The sequence below is a fragment of the Rana temporaria genome, chromosome 2, assembly GCF_905171775.1.
Source record: "Rana temporaria chromosome 2, aRanTem1.1, whole genome shotgun sequence".
Taxonomy (NCBI): domain Eukaryota; kingdom Metazoa; phylum Chordata; class Amphibia; order Anura; family Ranidae; genus Rana; species Rana temporaria.
Genome location: NC_053490.1, coordinates 263,854,270 through 263,860,269, shown reverse-complemented (window position 1 = coordinate 263,860,269; position 6,000 = coordinate 263,854,270).

Sequence of the window (6,000 nt, the reverse complement as noted above, 5' to 3'; positions counted from 1 at the left end):
AATACAGCTCACCCCACATCACACACACAGCTCTATGTGCACCAGCCTTACCTTCCCCCCAGCAGCTGCAGCACTGCCTCGCACACGTCTCCCTCCATCTCTTCACGGCTCAGCCTCCTGTTCTGTCATCGTCGGTGTCCCAGCCAGGTCCCGCAGCACCACCACCAGCAGAATCCTCCCTGCCGCCTCCTGCTCCACCAGTCCACCATACCTAGAGCCGACCACCGGAAGGACCCGGAAGTAGCGCGGAGCTACATGTAGGTGGACTGGGCGCTGAGAGAGGAGAAGGAGGAGGGTGCCGGATGCCGGGTCCTGCGTGCCGCATACTGCATACCGCAAAACCTCACGGCTGCAAAAAAAGTGCAGGGACGCCGTTCCCACGCGTTCCCGCAGGACTCGAGCCCTGATCCTGAACCACAAACCTTCCTCACTGTGCTATGTATTTTCTGCTGCACCATTGGCATGGTTATATCTTCTTAGTCCTCTCAATAAAATTTGCAGAATTTTGTGCCTAAAGTAGAACTATAGGCAACACCTTTTTTTTAGGGAAGGGCGGGTCTTAAACAGCAAGGGGTGTGGCCTTGACAGGAAGGGGTGGGTCAGATTTAAATTAGGGGCTGCATGAGTTTAGTCAGGCCTAGGGCAGCACAAAACCTAAATACACCACTGGTTAGGAGGGCACAGTTTTATGGGTTAGGAGAGCACAGTAAGGGGAGTTAGAAGGGCACAGTATAGGGGGTTAGGAAGGCAAAGTGCAGGGATTTAGGAGGGCACAGTAATGGAGGTTAGGAGGGCACAGTAATGGAGGTTAGGAGGGCACAGTAAGGGGGTTAGGGCACAGTACAGAGTGTAACAATTATAAGGCTCTGACATATACCGCAGTGCTGTACAAAGATCACCAAGCCAGACACATCAGTCTCTGTACCAGAGGGGCTTACACGCTAATGGCCCCCCACAGTCACACACTATTATCATCATCATCATATTTATAGGGAGGTTAGGAGAGCACAGTAAGGGGGTTGAGGAAGGCACAGTAAGGGGGTTAGGAGGGCACAGTACAGAATTTAAGCTCCTCTGGTGGAGAGACTGATGTGACTCGCTCAGTGTTCTCTGTACAGCACTGTGGTATATGTCAGAGCTATATAAATGTATAATGGTGTGTGACTGTGGGGGGACAGTCACACACTTTTATTATTATTATATTTTTTTAAAGCTCTGACATATACCGCAGTGCTGTACAAAGATCATTGAGCCGGTCACATCAGTCTCTCCACCAGAGGAGCTTACATTCTGTATTGTGCCCTCCTAACCCCCTTACTGTGCCCTCCTTAACCCCCTTACTGTGCTCTCCTAACCTCCCTATAAATATGATGATGATGATGATAATAGTGTGTGACTGTGGGGGGGCATTAGCGTGTAAGCCCCTCTGGTACAGAGACTGATGTGTCTGGCTTGGTGATCTTTATACAGCACTGCGGTATATGTCAGAGCCTTATAATTGTATAATAATAATAGTGTGTGACTGTGAGGGGACAGTCACACACTTTTATTATTATACATTAAATGTTACTATGTTTTACAAGATGCAGCAATTTTTGGCCGGCTTGTGCTAGATAGTAGGCTGGAGGGCACAGTTTTATGGGTTAGGAGGGCACAGTTTTATGGGTTAGGAGGGCACAGTTTTATGGGTTAGGAGAGCACAGTAAGGGGAGTTAGAAGGGCACAGTATAGGGGGTTAGGAAGGCACAGTGCAGGGATTTAGGAGGGAGTTAGGAGGGCACAGTAATGGAGGTTAGGAGGGCACAGTAATGGAGGTTAGGAGGGCACAGTAATTGAGGTTAGGAGGGCACAGTAAGGGGGTTAGGGCACAGTACAGAGTGTAACAATTATAAGGCTCTGACATATACCGCAGTGCTGTACAAAGATCACCAAGCCAGACACATCAGTCTCTGTACCAGAGGGGCTTACACGCTAATGGCCCCCCACAGTCACACACTATTATCATCATCATCATCATATTTATAGGGAGGTTAGGAGAGCACAGTAAGGGGGTTAAGGAGGGCACAGTAAGGGGGTTAGGAGGGCACAGTACAGAATGTAAGCTCCTCTGGTGGAGAGACTGATGTGACTCGCTCAGTGTTCTCTGTACAGCACTGTGGTATATGTAATAATAATAGTGTGTGACTGTGAGGGGACAGTCACACACTTTTATTATTATACATTAAATGTTACTATGTTTTATCATGTTTACTTTGTAGGTTTTTTTTTATACTTTACTGTTTACAGTGTTTTATTGTTAAATTGTTATTATTTTCTTTGTAGGTACGCCATTCAGCTGCAGCACTGATTTATTTATCTTGACAGCAACAGCATTTGCTCTCACGATACGAAAATTAGCGACTCCGGCGCTGTAGGAGGTGATTTCACCACCACAGTTGAAAAAAAGAGCATATATGTCGCATGGGGGCAGGGTTGGAGGGGCGATTTGCCCAGATAAAAACAGGACTAACATTTATTTACTGACACACACTAGTCAACATACAATGACTGGCATGCACTGACCGACATTAACAGAGGACATCCAGATGTACATAAACTGACCGCTCCATGCTTTAGAGAGATGCACACAGACCGACAACCAAATTAGGAGAGTGTAGATCACACACAGATTATAGGATGAGGCCGTACTACAAACATACATCCAACATTAGAAAAAGGATGACTAGCATCCAGTAGGGTAGCTTAGTGTAGTTTGTGTAGGTCCTGCCCTAGAAGAGTCTACCTTGCCGTGGTGGGCAGGCTTGGAATCTCTTGGTCAAAAGTGTGTCAGCGAATGGGTGAGAGGATCTTCTGGCCAATTGATTTTACCAAAGGACTCTTGGTTTAATCAGACTATATATATATATATATATATATATAGTTGGAAAAGGAAAAATTGTTGCTTCCTCTTTTATTTAATCCTTTCATGACGGGGGGTCATTACCACTTGGATGCCCGGCCCGGCTTATATATATATATATATATATATATATATATATATATATATATATATATATATATATATATACACATTTGCAAGGCTGGAAGGGGCTCTATGGCTACTTCTTCCACTTCTGGTGTAGGGATGTGTAATAGGTGTTTATGTATTAACATGTGTCCTAACCATGTATATATGTATGTACTGACAAGCCCCTTATGTGACAGTAGTGACAAGGTCCTCTCAATGGAGACATCAGGGGTCTTCTAGCTTCACTCCAAAGCAGTGGCGGAATTTTCATAGTCGCAACAGTCGCGATTGCGACTGGGCCCTAAGTCCGGGGGGGCCCCTGACTGTCACAGACTAGTGTGTTATGTTGCCTGCCAGCCAGGGGATGACGATGCGGTGCGGCGCGCTCTGTTCGTTCAGAGAGAAACAACAATCTTGAGGCAGCTCTCACTGACTGTGATTGTGGCCCGCCCCCGCCTCCGCCTCTGCCTCCGCCTATCCAGAGACACAGATGTAGGGAGGCGGGGCGGACTCTGCAGCAAATGAGAGAAGACGAGGAAAAGTTTTCCCTTCTGCGGCAGCGTGCGTGCGCGGAGAACGTACCCGGTGTCTACCCTGAGGCAAGGCTCCTGGCGGGAGAAGGCACACGGTGACTCAGTCAGAGTCAAACCCAGGCCACAGAACACAAAGGATATCGAATCGTCGATTGACTGACAGTAAGTCAATCAAGAGTGACAGAGCTCAGCAATTGATACCATCCTCCACCACCTGTGCCCCTTACTGATCCCACCACTGATCTCATCCCTATCCCCCCCATTCCTTCTACAACAGAGGTGATGGGGGCGATAGGGATGAGATCAGTGGTGAGGGGATGGGATCAGTAAGAGGCACAGGTGGTGGGAGAGGATGGCACCACCACTGCCACCAGCCTCAAGTACCAGCACGGCCACCCCCCTTCAAGTACCACCGCTACCACCCCTCTTTAAGTACCACTGCTGCCACCCCCCCTCAAGTATTACCGCTACTACCCCCATCAAGCACCAGCGGTGGTACTTGTGGCAGTGGTGGTGCCATCCTCTCCCACCTGTGCCTCCTTTCTGATCCCATCCCCCCACCACTGATCTCATCCCTGTCCCCCTATCACCTCTGTTGTAGAAGGAATGAGGGGGATAGGGATGAGATCAGTGGTGGGGGGGATGGGATCAGTAAGGAGGCACAGGTGGTGTTGGGAGAGGATGGCGCCACCAGCCTTAAGTACCAGCACGGCCACCCCCCCTCAAGTACCACCGCTTCAACCCCCATCAAGTACCAGCGGTGGTACTTGTGGGAGGTGGCAGTGGTGGTGCCATCCTCTCCCACCACCACCTGTGCCTCTTACTGATCACATCCCTCCACCACTGATCTCATCCCTATCCCCCTATTACTTCTACAACAGAGGTGATGGGGGCGATAGGGATGAGATCAGTGGTGGGGGGGGGGATGGGATCAGTAAGAGGCACAGGTGGTGGTGGGAAAGGATGGCACCACCACTGTCACTGCAGCCACCCCCCTCAAGTACCAGCATTGGTACTTGAGGGGGGGTGGTAGCGGTGATACTAGAGCGGAGTGGTAGTGGTGATACATGAGGGGGGTGGTGCCGGTGGTACTTGAGGGGGGTGGCAGTGGTGGTGCCATCCTCTCCTGCCACTACCCTTGCCTCTTACTGATCCCATCCCCCTACAGCCGCACTACTGATCTCATCCGTATCCCCCTATTACTTCTACAACAGAGGTGTTGGGGGGATAGTGATGAGATCGGTGGTTGGGGGGATGAGGTAAGTAAGAGGCACAGGTGGTGGTGGGATAGGATGGCACTGCCACTGCAGCCACCCCCCCTCAAGTGAAATCAGAAACAGAATTGTTTTACTTTGTTGTATAGTGTAAAAAATTAAGTATCAAAATCAGTCTTTTCGGGGGGGGGGGGGGGGGGGGGGGTTGGCGCCTTCATGATTTCTTGCACCGGGGCCCTGAAGTCTCTAGTTACGCCACTGCTCCAAAGAACAGGAGATACGATTAAATCCTGTAATGAACATTCCCCTTAACTAGGAAAAGATATCAAGTTCTCAGGGAATTTTATATAATTTATTTTTAAGCCCTTTTCTAGTCTCCAATAGAATTGTAAAATTCTTAATTTTAAAATCGCTTTCACACTGGGGCGCGGGCGGTGTTGGCGGTAAAGCGGCGCTTTGTCATTTCTGCGGAGACGCTTTTAACCCCAACTAGCGGCCGAAAAGGGGTTAAAACCACCCACAAAGCGGCGCTGCAGCCCATGGACAAGAGCGGTGGAGAAGCGGTGTACACAACGCTCCTTCAACCCTCCAAAGATGCTGCTTGCAGGACAATTTTTTAATGTCCTGCCAGTACACCGCTCCAGTGTGAAAGCCCCGGGCTTTCACACTGGAGTGAATGGAGCCGCTCTTTGAGGGTGCTTTGCAGGCTACGGCCCGGATTCACAAAGCACTTGCGTCGACGTATCTCAAGATACACCGCGTAAGTGCAATTATGCGCCGGCGTATCTGTGCGCCGGACCCACAAACTAAGATGCGCCTAAAAACAGGCTTCATCCCGCCGACGTAACTTGCCTACGCCGGTGTAGGGTGGGCGCACATTTACGCTGGATGCATGGTGGCGCTCACATTGATTAGCCATTCAAATATGCAAATGAGGAAAATACGTCGATTCACGAACGTACGTGCGCCCGACGCAGTGCACGTAAGTTACACGTCCGGCGTAAAGTTATGCCCCATAAAGGAGTTGTACCTCAGCAGCAGCCATACCAAGGGCTGCACCAGGGAACCCAAGCCGGCGTAATTTACGTTGGTCGTGTGTGACTGGGCGTAGATTACGTTCAGGGCGTATGCAGTGATCCGGCGTATCTTAGGCAGTTGTTACGATGTGGTTGTGAGCATGCGCACGGGGATGCGTCCACGTCCTGGCGAATGCGCAGTTCGTTATACGTATCTGTCTGGCGCTCGG